This window comes from Scylla paramamosain, chromosome 16 (assembly GCF_035594125.1).
Source record: "Scylla paramamosain isolate STU-SP2022 chromosome 16, ASM3559412v1, whole genome shotgun sequence".
Taxonomy (NCBI): Eukaryota; Metazoa; Arthropoda; class Malacostraca; order Decapoda; family Portunidae; genus Scylla; species Scylla paramamosain.
In genome coordinates, this window is record NC_087166.1 from 13,752,566 (window position 1) to 13,767,620 (window position 15,055).

General features: G+C 44.6%; 1 non-coding gene across 1 annotated transcript; it reads right to left on the reverse strand.

Annotated features, from left to right (window-relative positions):
* Positions 1-3,339: 3,339 nt before the first annotated feature.
* On the reverse strand, positions 3,340-3,412 carry Trnar-acg (transfer RNA arginine (anticodon ACG)). Its single transcript has one exon. It is a non-coding gene; the product is annotated as a tRNA-Arg (tRNA).
* Positions 3,413-15,055: the final 11,643 nt, after the last annotated feature.

Genomic DNA, 15,055 nt, shown 5'->3' on the forward strand with positions numbered 1-15,055 from the left:
CGCGGGACTTACTGCGCCTATACATCAACGCTAATCCGGTTCCGCTTTAAGGAACGCCTGTAACTCAGACGCCCCCTTGGTCTTTAACTCAAACTCCCCTCATATCTAAATAGTGATTAATTATCATGAAATCACATGGAAGTCTTTACTTTACTTATTTCCTTATATTATAACTTGCATTTCTAAGTCAACGGGTATCGAAATAGTAATTATCATGAAGGCACACCACAAAGCGTTGATTTTTAGAGTACTCACCAGTTCACTTATGCTTTACATATTTATATTACATACGTGCATAATTTCACGTGATTGATTGGCATGTTCCGAACCTTCGGCTATCAAAATATTAATGATTATAAAGGCACATCGTTGACTTTTTATTACTTATCAATTAATTTATACTTTACATATTTATACTATATGTTTGCATAATTTCACGCGATTGACTGGGATGTAAAGTTGGGAAGGGTCGGGGCACTTGAGACAGAATTAATGTGGTGGTGATCAAGGGCTCCGCGTGACGCGCTAGCCAGTCTTTGCCTTGCCGAGTCTCCCCACTGAGACGAGATACTTTATTCATCACCAAGAGGGCAAAAAAAAAAAAAAAAAAAAAATCCTAATTATCCCAGAGTTGCATCGCTCAGTAGTGACACATCGCCTCATGGGTAATTAGCTCTGCCCAGGTGATGTATAGGGGAGGGGATCGCCAGGTGATGGGGGGAATGAGGGGGCAGGAGGGATGTAGGGTGACGGCTGCTCTCAAAACCCGCCTCAGAACAGATGCAGACGTCAATAGTTGGTTGACCGCCGCCTGACGCAGCCAAGGGGTAAGTCACAGACGCGTCCCGGCGGTCATGGACTAACACAACCCCTGCTTCAATTGTTTATCTTCCTCATCTGATTAAGGACCGTATTCTGAAACACTTCTGCCAGCGTCTCCACTACTTACCAAAGGCTCTGGCTGAAGCTTTTATAAAAGGTTTTCTTTTTATCCTAGTGACATTAACATTTCTACATTATTGAAAAAAAAAAAAAAATCTTGAAAATCTGACTAAACATCTCTGCAGCCGTTTGGAAAGTAGTCATGGTGAGAGAGGAAGGCGTCCTGAAAAAGGGTCTAGAAAAGACAGAAGCGGGAGAGACAAACTCATCAAACAGGAGTGACAGTAAACCAGCGTTACAGTAACGACTAACAAACTGCGTCAAACACAGCCTAGCGTGCGTCATGTTCCCGAAAACGGATCCATAAACTCTCCCTTTCGTTTTCCCCAAGTTCGGATCGTTTATATTGGAAATAATGTGTATAATCCTGAGAGCCCGTAGCGAACCCATCTGGCGGCACGTGGCAGAACTCTGGTTTACCCGTGATGAAGAATGGCGTACACACACACACACACACACACACACACACACACACACACATCTAGCGTACACATATTTGCCGCGTTTGCTGGCGTGCTGTGTCTATCTCTCCCACATGAGTCCCAGGCCTTCACTTAACACTTCCTGAGCATCTGGCCGGGCATACAACAGATTTTTAACGCTTGAAGTGGGCTGAAAAGCTTCTTGGACAACAACAACAACAACAACAACAGCAACAACAAAAAGCGATACATTTAACTTCCCATGCCTTAAGATGTGTGTCGGTGGGTAGAAGTGTTGAGATGACTTCCAGGATTATTATTGACACCTAACACAAGAATTTTTACATATTATTCTTACAAAACAGTCTTTAATCTGGATCCAGTATCTACCTTAGAAATCCTTTTAGATGACGCTATATTGCGGTGCGGTGTCAGGATTAACTAGATAATGTCAGAGAACAACACAGCGGTATCGTTTTACAAACCTCGAATCTCGTAAACACGGTCTTTTTAGCTCAAGGGAAAAGGACGAATTTATCTTACTTTCTCCGCCACCCTGCCGCTGTCGGGTACTTCTTGCCGCCGCGGAGAGAAGGCAGGCGACAGGTGCCCAGCGGTACCCTGTGTGTTTGCATCCTTTGCTCAACGCTGTTCCATTATATGTTTGTGTTAATGATCTTGAATGGAGAGAGAGAGAGAGAGAGAGAGAGAGAGAGAGAGAGAGAGAGAGAGAGAGAGAGAGAGAGAGAGAGAGAGAAGGGGGGGAGCAGGCGAATAGGTTTTCTATTAATTTCCTCTTTCTCTCTCTCTCTCTCTCTCTCTGGTCACTTGCTCGTTCACTGCCATGCCAAAAACAGCATAAACACATTGAAAGTTCCCAAATATAAAAACAAGCTGAATCAGAGCAAAGTTTATTATAGTTCTGACAGACATGAGAGGAACGATCTGGAGTTACCTTTGTGACCAGAGAGAGAGAGAGAGAGAGAGAGAGAGAGAGAGAGAGAGAGAGAGAGAGAGAGAGAGAGAGAGAGAGAGAGAGAGAGAGAGAGAGAGAGAGAGAGAGAGAGAGAGAGAGAAAATTGTAATAAAACTATGCATTAAAGAACGTAGGATGCATAATAACCATCACTATTATAATTAATTTTCTCCCTCTTCCTCCCTCCCCCTCCTCCTCCCGCGGCGCCGGGTGAAGGAAAGATAATCGCTTGTGATGAGATGTTAACGTGTCCTTCGAAATACATGGCAGCGGAGGTGCGGCCCGCCCAGCACCCACTAAAATACCTGCTCCTAAAATACTCCTCAGGTACACACGAAGGCCTATTTTTGCTGCCCCTGTGCACCTGGCCAGGTATTACTGAGGTCAATTACTTAGATTCGTATATTTGCGTTTACTTCGATTACGATTACTACTACTGCTGCTGCTTCTACTACTACTATCATTATTTTTATTGTTGTTGATATTGTAGAGAGAGAGAGAGAGAGAGAGAGAGAGAGAGAGAGAGAGAGAGAGAGAGAGAGAGAGAGAGAGAGAGCTGGATCACACCAGGGACACAACACCTCACGAACAGCCGCGCGTCACCACAGCACACAGCATCTCGTATAGTGCCCTAATCTTGGCTTGCCTTCACTACAACATACTGTCTCCCTAGATTTATGGACCACTCTTCTCTTTGTATTGTCCTTGCTGACTTTCCTCGCACATGTGTTCTACTAGTATTCAGCGCCAAATGCCTCCCAACACACGATTCCTTGCTCCTCACTATAAGGAAACTATCGCTGCATGCTGGGAACCTTGCCACATTCAGTGGATATACACCAGAAAAGATTAGTTCATCCCAGTGGTCTGAATGCTTGGCTATTTAAACACAAGTTTCGACCTTATTATTACTTATAATGTGATGACAAGAGTATCTACTAAAAACTTTAATAATCGATACCAGATTTTTGTTATGAATAGTAAAAACTTCATTAATATCGACCTCGCCAGGATTCGAACCTGGAATCTTCTGATCCGTAGTCAGACGCGTTATCCGTTGCGCCACGAGGCCATGCAACCCTGTCTGCAGCCTATTCATTTTATCATTAGTCCATGTCGGTAAGGCATTTTACATAGTTGAACAAAAATTATCATTCATAACAGATGAGCAAGGTGTGGTGTGTATTATGCGGTACAAGCCTGACGGGAGGAGGTATTGAGGTGGTGACACAGTGCCCCCAAATACTTAACGCCGGCCTCACGAACACGATAAGCGACTCCAGGAAGCGACGGGAAAGGATACATAAGCGACCTCGTTAGTTTTTCTACCGGACAAGCTTTGTGTAGCCTGGACCTCGCGTGACGCCTAAATCCCTCACCCCTCGCTAAAGAGCTGCGTTATCATTCATACCATCATGTCGTTTCTTGTCTTGCTCATTCCTTCAGGTCAGTGAAATGGGAGACGTAAGTTCCGAGTGCTACAGACGCTTTCCGTGCTACCCTCTGAGCAACTATAAGCAAATTAATTGAAGGAACGAGGATACAAGTAACCCAAACACATAGTATATCACGCAACACAGCAATTTATAGCATTAGATAACACTACATGGACACGAGAATATAGGACAAGCTCTACTTCACACATACCACTGCTACTGAGCCTTAAACTTTCTCTGGGTACCTCAAGCTTTGTGTCACATCCACCTTTAATTTCATTCTGCATTCATCCCTTTACGCTCTGCCATTCATACATAAGTCATAAACGCTCCAACACTCAAACACCACGCCCAGCAGCCGGACGGAACGAGCAAGCAGGCAAGCAAGCAGACAGGCAAGCAAGCACACGTATGATTCTCCTTTCGTCGACCACATAATCCTCTTTTCAAAAGCGTCTCGGATATCGATCATTAATCACACACCCCCATGCCTCACGTTCATATGACAGTGCGGGCGGCTGGTGGGCTGGCGGGCGGGCTAGATGGTGAGCAAAGAGGTGGTGGCGGGAGAGGTGGAGCAAGGCTAGATCTTGGGGGAAGGCATGGCAAAACACGTGTTCTTAGTATAATCTGCTCGTTTTTCACACGGTGAAAAAACTCGTGAAGGGAATGAACGTCTAGGCAAGATGAGAAGCCGCGCTCGCTATGTATGACTTGATAAATAAATTACTCTGAAAAGCACGAATGAAATATTGCTAGAGAGAGAGAGAGAGAGAGAGAGAGAGAGAGAGAGAGAGAGAGAGAGAGAGAGAGAGAGAGACAGAGAGAGAGAGAGAGATAAGAACACAATGCATTAGTTCACCAGAAAGAAAGGGAACAAGTCAAGATTAAAACAACGGTGTTCTCAAGCTAGGCTCCCTTCATCACTTCGTTTTGAGATGGCTGCATAATTATATCCCCCTTCCCTTCCCTTTTTCTACCTCTTGCACAGTCGTATATATGCCGTGTGTGTGTGTGTGTGTGTGTGTGTGTTCGTGTGTGTGTTGATACCATAGAGCACGGCCAACAAAAGGAAAACGAGGGCGCCGCTACAGCAAGGCTCAGTGAAGTAGCGTCGCGGAGTTGGGCTATAGCTTTCTCTAGGCAGAACTCGGGCAATCATCGAGGAGCAACACGGAGAAACACAAAGCAGAAAACCCTGCGAACCAACATCCCCGCTCTTATTCGGGACAGAGAGAGACTATATCACACTTTTTATTATTACGGGTTAATCTTTTGTCATCGTGAAGCCTCCTGGTGACGTAAACAGGTGTCTTGGCGGGCTAACTGCTTGGTGCCAGGGAAAAGTGAAGGGTGAGGCTGGTCTTGGCATTCCCGAGCCACTCACCCACGCCTTTTTCAACGCTTCCCCGAGCTCCCTCCCTCCAGCCCTCCGCTAACCTCGTCCTCCTAGTCGCAAATTGACATCCTACCACAGAAAGAAAATGGAAAGTGGAAGAATAACAAATAATTCACTTGAATCAATATAACTTGTAGCCTACTAGAGATCAACATGGCGAGGAGACGAGAAATGGAAGATCTATCAGGCAATCTTTTGAAATCATAAACCTTTGCACTTAATTAATACCACCACCAACAACAATAACAATACTAATAATAACAATAATAATAGACCAGGTGAAGTCAGTGGTGTGTGGGCCAGTGGGTCTCCTTAGCACGAGGCGGGCGAGCGGTGAGGGGCTGCGTGACACGTGTGTATTTGAGGTGGGCTGGTGGGTTTGTTATTTACTGTCGCGGGAGGAGCTGGGGTGGGCGCGGGGGGGCGTATACGTAGAAATCATGTAGGAAGGCGTGTTCGTGTGACTCGTATAGCCTCTACCACCCCTCCCTCTCCCTTTGTCTGTCTCTCTCATTGTCTTGGTGTTAACATGGAGCTTCGTCTCGGCGCCACTTCGCACCTCGCCATTCTCTCTTTCTGTGAATTTTTGACCCCATTGCCATATCTTAGGTTAATGTACATCGCGTAGATCGATTTAACTCTGGTCTCTCTGATCTCTGCTCTCTCGTGGGTGTGTGTGGAGGCGTTTGCGCAGAGGAAAAGAAGAAAGGAAGAGGAAGACATGGATGAAATAGAGTAAGATAGAAAAGATATAAATAAGGTAAGGAGATGTGAGATTGGTAAAGAACTATGAAAATGTAAACTTAGATTGGTGTTTAAAGAATATGATAATTAAGAAATAAAAAGGAGTGAGAAAATATCTATAAAACTGACAAATTAAAGTCTCTCTCTCTCTCTCTCTCTCTCTCTCTCTCTCTCTCTCTCTCTCTCTCTCTCTCTCTCTCTCTCTCTCTCTCTCTCTCTCTCTCTCTCTCGATAAATCACATAAGGAGGTTTATGAGGTGACTCCTTCCTACCTACCTACCTACACACACACACACACACACACACACACACACAGAGATACACACACTTGAAGAGGAGGAGGAGGAGGAGAGGAGGAGGAGGAGGAGGAGAAAGATGTATTTGGTAGGGGTAGATGTAGAGGAAGATGAGATAGACGACTGAAGAAGAACCACACAAGAGGCAGAAGGAAGAGGAATCAGGAGGAGGAGGAGGAGGAGGAGGAGGAGGAGGAGGAGGGAGTGCCAGCGGTCAGCCTCAGAAATAGACGAGATTAGTGCCTTCTTTCACACCTGTCCAGCACCTGTGATTAAGAGAAGGAGGAGGTGGTGTTTGTTTTGACGGTCTCATCAGCCTCGGCCATCGACAGCATGAGGCCTGTGACACTTTTCTCCTCTCTCTCTCTCTCTCTCTCTCTCTCTCTCTCTCTCTCTCTCTCTCTCTCTCTACTAATGTGACGTCTCGTTCCTCATTTTTTTCCTATTATTCTAATTTCGTGCATTCAGAATCAGATATGTAGATTCAAGTTGGCGTTCTCTATAATGGCTACCTCGTACATCATGGTAAAGTCAGCCTGAATAAGCTTCACGCCTTTTCCTTAATTCCATGTGACTCTTCCTATTGTAGTTCATCTTTTGTCTTACGGAATTCTGAGTCTTTTTTTTTCTTTACAGCATCTCCGTTCTTGTCAAACTATATTTATTCGACAAAAGAGCTCTTGAAATGGAATAAAAATAACCACATTTATATACAATACATTCCTAACTTGTTCTCTTCCTAATGGATTGTCTAGAAATATTAAGGAACCACCGCCACCACCATTACAAACAACAACAATAACGCCAAGAATTTCCATCGTGACAGGCACTTTATTTCGGCGTAACTTCTCAATTTTTATCTTTCTCGTATCCGCAGTTACCTTATTTTCTCTTATTTTCCTTCTTCTTAAACTTTTCCCTCCCTTTCGTCTTTACTCTACCCTGTATTATACATCTGCTTCTCTCTTTCCTCTTCCTCCTTCCGTATTTACACTTCCCTTCTCTTGTCTGTCATTCCTCCTTTCGTCTCTCTCCAATCTTCCTTCCTGCATCTATATCTTCCTCTCAATCTCCTGGTAAAGATACACCTCCCCCCTCATTCCCCGGCGCCCTCAGTGGTATGAGGAAGAGACAGTTGAGAAGGGACGTAAACTTCCAGAAAAAGAGACTGGCTGATCTCGTTTCCTTCTTCTTGGCTCGTTATAAAAGAGGAATTAATGAGCGGTGAGGGAAGTGGAGTGTGGTTAAAAGGTTGTATTCGTCATTAGACTCGTACGCTTCGCAGACATCCTTCTCTCTCTCTCTCTCTCTCTCTCTCTCTCTCTCTCTCTCTCTCTCTCTCTCTCTCTACAACTGCACATGCATTTATTTATTTTTTTTATACTTTTTTCATACTTTTCTTCCATCTCTTTAGTCGTCTTGCATAATTAAGGAGTGAAATGTAGAGAAGCGAGGGAAGGATTAGCTTGATAAGTCATGATGGCTCGTCAAGATTACTGTCAGCACCAGTTGGAAGATCATATGCTTGAGATTAAGGCGGCGATAATGTGTTTGGTGTGTGTGTGTGTGTGTGTGTGTGTGTGTGTGTGTGTGTGTGTGTGTGTGTGCTCTCCCGTTAAGCCATTACTGCTATCATCACCACCACCTAACTTTATTTTTTTTATGTAAGAGGGGCATTGTTCAAGGGCAACAAAAAGGGTAAAAAAAAATATAAAAGGCCCACTAAGATCCCAGTCCCAATAGAGCAAGGACCAAAGGGAAATCGAAAATTACGATATGCGTCTTGAAATCTCTCGTTTGAAGAAGTTGAGGTCATAGGAAGGAGGAAATACAGAAGCAGGCAAGGAGTTCAAGAGTTTAGCAGTGAAGGGGACGAACGATTTCTGAGCTTAAAACCCACCACTTCTGTCACCACCACTCCTGTTCCACCCTCCATCACCACCAAACCACTACCACATGCAGGAAAACCTAACTTACACCCCACCACCACCATCACCACTACTCCTATTCCACCTTCCATCACCGAACCACTACCTTACCCAGCAAAAATTAACCCCAGCCACACCCTCCACCTCCTCTACCACTCCTAGTAGCCCCATTAGTGCTCGCCAGCCACGCCAAGCAAGCAGTTAGTGGGTCTCGTAAGTCACTGGTTTTGACGCCGCGCCAATGATAAGCCAAAGAAGATGTGATCAAGCGTAGGTCGGAACGCTATCGAGTATCTTGGGGGAAGAGAGAGAGAGAGAGAGAGAGAGAGAGAGAGAGAGAGAGAGAGAGAGAGAGAGAGAGAGAGAGAGAGAGAGAGAGAGAGAGAGAGAGGTGAGGGGGATGAAATGAAGAAGGGAGAGAGGGAGACGCTTCAGTGATGGAATGGCGGAATGACAGGAGAGGACTGACGTGCGCAATGATGTAGAAAACTTAATTGTAGTAATATTTATGGGAGTAATTTCATTCTCGTAACTGTTCCTTACATCAAAAGACCAAGAATCTTTTTAGTTACTGTTGTACTACTTCTTACAACAGGTCAAAGATTCCTACAGTGCTACAACCTTGAAAATAGATAAGCAAATCTTTAAGACCACAGCGGAAAAGGTTGTGAATACTGAAGCTGCGGTAGACCACACTCAATACGCTCAACAGACAGACAAAAAAAAAAAAAATTAGTTACTCACAGGCTCCTAGTGCTACAACCTTGAAAATAGCTGAGTAAATCTTCACTTTCACGGCAGAAAAAGATTGTGATTAAGGAACCTGTGATGAACCAACCACAACACACTCGCCCGTGAGCTCTTTGAAGCAAGCATACCATACATAATAAACACATCATTACTTTAATTATTGGATTCTTAACACTTGGAAGTAAAAATATTTGGTGCATATATGAAAACTGCTTGATATAACTCCACCCTGCCCCCCCCGCCTATCTCTCTCTCTCTCTCTCTCTCTCTCTCTCTCTCTCTCTCTCTCTCTCTCTCTCTCTCTCTCTCTCTCTCTCTCTCTCTCTCTCTCTCTCTGTACTAGGTGCCCCCGGTACAGGTACGTGAAGTTACCTGTGTGACCGTGCCAATAACTAATGTGTCAGGCGCGCGTCCAAGAATTTGATTAAGATTCCGTAATTGCAAACTCACCACAGAGAGAGAGAGAGAGAGAGAGAGAGAGAGAGAGAGAGAGAGAGAGAGAGAGAGAGAGAGAGAGAGAGAGAGAGAGAGAGAGAGAGAGAGAGAGAGAGTTTTATCAAGCTGTTTTCATCTATATGTGGTAAATATTTTCATTTCGAGCGATATGAAATCAATAATTGAAATAATGATTAGTTTTTTTATCGTACATTTGCTTCAAAAGTTTATTTTTGGTGGCGTTTGTTGAGGCTGGTTTAGTCAAACATTTCTTTTTTTTTGTTTTTTTTTCATTTGCTTACTTTCTTGTATGTTTGTCCGTCCGTCCATCCGTCCATCAGTCTCTCTCTCTCTCTCTCTCTCTCTCTCTCTCTCTCTCTCTCTCTCTCTCTCTCTCTCTCTCTCTCTCTCTCTCTCTCTCTCTCTGGGACGATAAGCTTTACTTAAAATGTCAAAGAAGTTTTATGACACACGTCTTATCCTTCTCTTTCCATCAACTCTCCCGGCCTTCTCTCTCTCTCTCTCTCTCTCTCTCTCTCTCTCTCTCTCTCTCTCTCTCTCTCTCTCTCTCTCTGAACACACACACACACACACACACACACACACACACACACACTCACTCAGAGTCTCTCTCTCTCTCTCTCTCTCTCTCTCTCTCTCTCTCTCTCTCTCTCTCTCTCTCTCTCTCTCTCTCTCTCTCTCTCTGAACACACACACACACACACACACACACACACACACACACACACACACACACACACACACACACACACACACGCACGCACACATACACACACACCCTCATTAAGGCATGTTTACGTGAACAGAGTCACACAGGTGAGTGAGAGTGTCTCGCCTCTACACACGCGTTCAAAAGCCGACGCTAAAGGAGAAAATAACCCCCTTGGGAAAAAAAAAGAAATCCCCCTTAACCTGCTTCCGATAGTAGGTAAATGGTGGTGGTGGTGGTGGTGGCGGTGGTGGTGGTGGCGGTGGTGGTAATTACGTCACGACTAGATAACGTGATAGTCTAAAGGAGATGAATAGTCCATTATTCATTCAAGGGTTTTCTCTTTCTTTTTTTTTTTATTTTCGTGTGTCGTAATATTTAAATAAACCTCACGATACATTTTCTGTGAGATACGATACGAATAGTACAGGCAGTAACTTTTAAAAAATAATATCTTTCTATATCGTTATATATAGTTAGGCTGAGCTTATATACATAGGTTTCTATAGTTTTTATAGTTATTTGGGTTTAGTTAGGTAAGGATTTTTATAGTTAAATGTAACCTATATAATACAAGAAGCGAAACACGAGGGTCCTGCAACATAATATACAACTTCAGTCAAACACCAGATACTCTTACGTGCGAACCAGTTATGTACGTATATGTAATAAGTATTGCTGAACCACGAGTACAGCTAAACATAAAGTCATGCAGCGTAACACAACACTTCAGTCAAGCGCCAAACACGTGTGAACCAGTTATTACTGAACTTGAACTGCCATGAAGCTTCACTCAAAGGAATCGAGGCGTCGAGTACCCAGGTAACGGTGATCGCCTCTGGTGCCTCGCCAAGCCTCGTCCCGAAGCAGTGAATAAATTGAGACTTGATTAAAGGCCTCATAAAAATGTCACATTACACCTTTATTTCGAAACCCGATTTTTTTCCCTTCCAACCTATTCATTTGGCCTCCTGCGTGTCATTTGGTCACGGCCGATGGTTACGAGCCTCATCTTGTCAGTAATCTCTCTTCTGTCCGTCTAGCCTCGTGTCTCCTCTCGCTCTCTTCACCCTTTGAATATTTTGGCTTTTCCTGGGGCTTAGTATAATGATCTGGCGAGTTTTCTCCAGCTTTGAAAGACACCAGTAGAAGTAAAAGAAGTGATGGAGTAATTCAATACTATTTGTGTCTTAATCCCATTTTTGCTCATTAATTCGTCCAGTTACTCATTTAAAAACAAAAATGTCATTCTCATTAGTGATACACAGGAGCCAGAGTTTGTGTGTCTATTTTGTATTTCTGCTCAATAAATTCGTCTAGGATTACACAAATAAGATATGAAAATTGTCATACACTAATCATCAATTCTAATCACAGTACCCAGAGTTTGCTATTAATAACTGCGTGTTTCTTACAGGGCAGTGAACAAAAACCTATACAAGATTCAGCTTCGTTCCTTCATTACCTTCAGTCCTAACTGATATCCCCTTATCTCTTCGTTCTTTCATATTCTGCAGGCATTAAGTAAAATATTCAGTGAGCAACGAATATTTATTATCATGGTAGTCCCTCTTCTGTTCGTTCTTTCATATTCTTCAGACATAAGGTAAAATATTCAGTAAGCAACGAATACTTAGGATAGATCATCATGTTACTCCTGCTAGCTTTTCATTTTCTTTCCTCCTCCTGAAGTACAAAAAAGTTAATAAGGTGTTGTAAGGGTGCTCGCGGTGTGAGTGACATGCATTTCACAGCAAACCGAGACAGCTGAGGGCGTCCAGCACCAGGAAGGATGATAATAATGTGTTAAGCGAGAAGGATTTGCGTCAGTAGAGCAGATTATTAACGTCACTTTTCACTCTTTTGAAGAAGCCCGAGAGAGAGAGAGAGAGAGAGAGAGAGAGAGAGAGAGAGAGAGAGAGAGAGAGAGAGAGAGAGAGAGAGAGAGAGAGAGAGAGAGAGAATGGAAAAGACAGAATAAACAGATGAACGACGCAGATTTCAAATGTTCTTTAATTTAAAATTTCTTGACGACGCCTGACACAATTCCTGCATCACGAGAGAGAGAGAGAGAGAGAGAGAGAGAGAGAGAGAGAGAGAGAGAGAGAGAGAGAGAGAGAGAGTTATACATAGATGTCATTTTTTTCCTCCCTCTCTTATCTTTCTTTGCTCCTTATAAATCAAGTCCTTCTCAAGAGCCGCCTTGCAACTGTGTCCTCGAATCACTCATGCCTTCATTCCTCGAGACCCAGACCACCACCACCACCACCACCATCCAGACCACCACCACCACTACCACTACTACCTAGACCACCACCACCAAGTCACATCGGCGGAACATAAGATCATTAATCAAAGTGACAATCAGAATGTGTCATATTTTTATATTGACCTCCTTAGTAATTAATGAACGGATGTTGCCATTAGACGTGTATTTAATCAAAAGTGAGAGAGAGAGAGAGAGAGAGAGAGAGAGAGAGAGAGAGAGAGAGAGAGAGAGAGAGAGAGAGAGAGAGAAAGAAAAGAAATGAGGTCGGGCGGTTTCTCTCTCTCTCTCTCTCTCTCTCTCTCTCTCTCTCTCTCTCTCTCTCTCTCTCTCTCTCTCTCTCTCTCTCTCTCTCTCTCTCTCTCTCTCTCTGCTTTTAGTGTGATGCAAAGCTAAACACACACACACACACACACACACACACACACACACACACACACACACACACACACACACACACACACACACACACACACACACACACACACACACACACACACACACACACACACACACATACACACACACACTACAAAAAAAACATCGAAAGGTTAATAAAAAGTAATCAACGAAGGTGTGAAGGTCCTGAGGTGACAGAGAGAGGTCTTGGCGGGACAAATGGCCGGATGAATGCGAGGAGGGAGAATGTGTGTGTGTGTGTGTGTGTGTGTGTGTGTGTGTGTGTGTGTGTGTGTGTGTGTGTGTGTGTGTGTGTGTGTGTGTGTGTGTGTGTGTGTGTGTGTGTGTGTCTCGCTGTGTCCTGCCCGGCTCAAAATGACGGGTGAGCAAGGCGGGAAAGAGGAGAGGAGAGGAGGAGGAGGAGGAGAGGAGGAGGAGGAGGAGGAGGAGGAGGAGGAGGAGGAGGAGGAGAGAGGAGGAGGAGAGAGAGAGAGAGAGAGAGAGAGAGAGAGAGAGAGAGAGAGAGAGAGAGAGAAATTTAATTTTTCTCGCTCTCTCTCATTTTTGTTACTGTATATTTCATTATATTTGTGAGAGAGAGAGAGAGAGAGAGAGAGAGAGAGAGAGAGAGAGAGAGAGAGAGAGAGAGAGAGAGAGAGAGAGAGAGAGAGAGTCATTATATTTAACCTACTTATTTATCTTTTTATTCATCATTAGTGGCGGTATTCTTATTCACAGTTTCCGAGTTGCCTTGGTATTAAAACTTACGTAACTCCGCCTTGGCTCTCCACTACCCTCCCACCCAGCCAGCCAGCCAGCCAGCCAGTCAGTCAGTCCCACCTACGTACATGTACACACGCCCTCACTTATCTCCCTCACCCAATGATACACACTTCACACAAAAAACTCTCTCCACACAAATTCAGAAAAGTAAAAAAGGTCTACACATTCATTTAGCCCTACACTCACATCTGCACACCTTTGCACACTAACACACTACACATCAATACTTGCATTCATTTAGCCCTACACTCACATCTGTACACCTTTGCCCTCTAACACACTCCTTTCCACATCCACACACTATATTCATGCACCCACGTTTGCTGTTTACTATCCATGCACTCCTGCACTTCTATACTTGCATTTATTTAGCCCCATACACTCACACAATCTTACACATTTAATACACTCCTACATACTCCTCTCCACAGCCAAACCTAACTTAACACGCTCTACATACACACTCTTACACACTTAACACACTCTTACACACCTCTCCACACTCACTCATGCACCTACAGCTACACTTCACTCCCCATGCACTCGAACACACCTCAACACACCCCTTCGTACCCATCACACTGGCTGACACACCCTCCGCCTGCCTACACCTTGACACAGTGAGAACAGATAGAATATTAATAACCTCAGGTATATATGTTCAAGAGGCGACGCGCAGGGAAAGAGAGGAGACTAATTAATCCCTGACGCGGGTGAAGGAGAGAGCCTGTACATCATTATTACAAGGAACATGCAAAAGACTACAGGCAGGGGAGAGAGGTGAGGGGAGGCGAGGTAAGGCGAGGTGAAGTGAGGCCCGACACACGAACGCACGCATGGCCACGCACTGTTTACCTTCCCGGGGCGAAAAGTGCGGAGTGTGAGGTGGTGGTGGTGCTGGTGGTGGTGGTGATTTCGCCGGCAGAATTAGGAGGCTGGCAACTAAGAGGAAGGGTCGCGTCCCCCGCCATGTGGCTCTCATCGTCAGCAGCCCCCGAGAATAACGAAGGTCATAAAGATGGTGATGAATGTAACTGAGAATAGTGAGGGACCAGACCACAGAGGAGGGGAGGGGGAGCGTTATTGCGGGATGGAGAACAGAGGGGAAGTAATGGCTGGGGACGTAATGGAGAGAAAGGATGCAGATGGTTGGGGAAGCAAAGAGGAGAAGGAGGAGGAGGAGGAGGAGGAAGGGGACAGCATCACGAGGCGGCCAAGAAGAGTAGGTTGACAAGCTTTCATAACAACATAATGTTATACCAGTGAAGTGACTAACACAAGCACAATGGCGACCCGGTGACTGCACTCCCTCCTCTCAGGTGGCCAGCCGCCTCTCCCTAATGACTGGCTAATGCGTGAGTATGAATCTTAGCGCACACACACACACACACACAAACACACACACACACACACACACACACACACACACACACACACACACACAAGAATATAAGGAAAGCTGCCCAAAGCCGTCAGGCCTACATGTGGCAGTCCTTGCATGAAACGTATCTACCTACCTATTTCCACCTATCATCCTCATCCATAAATT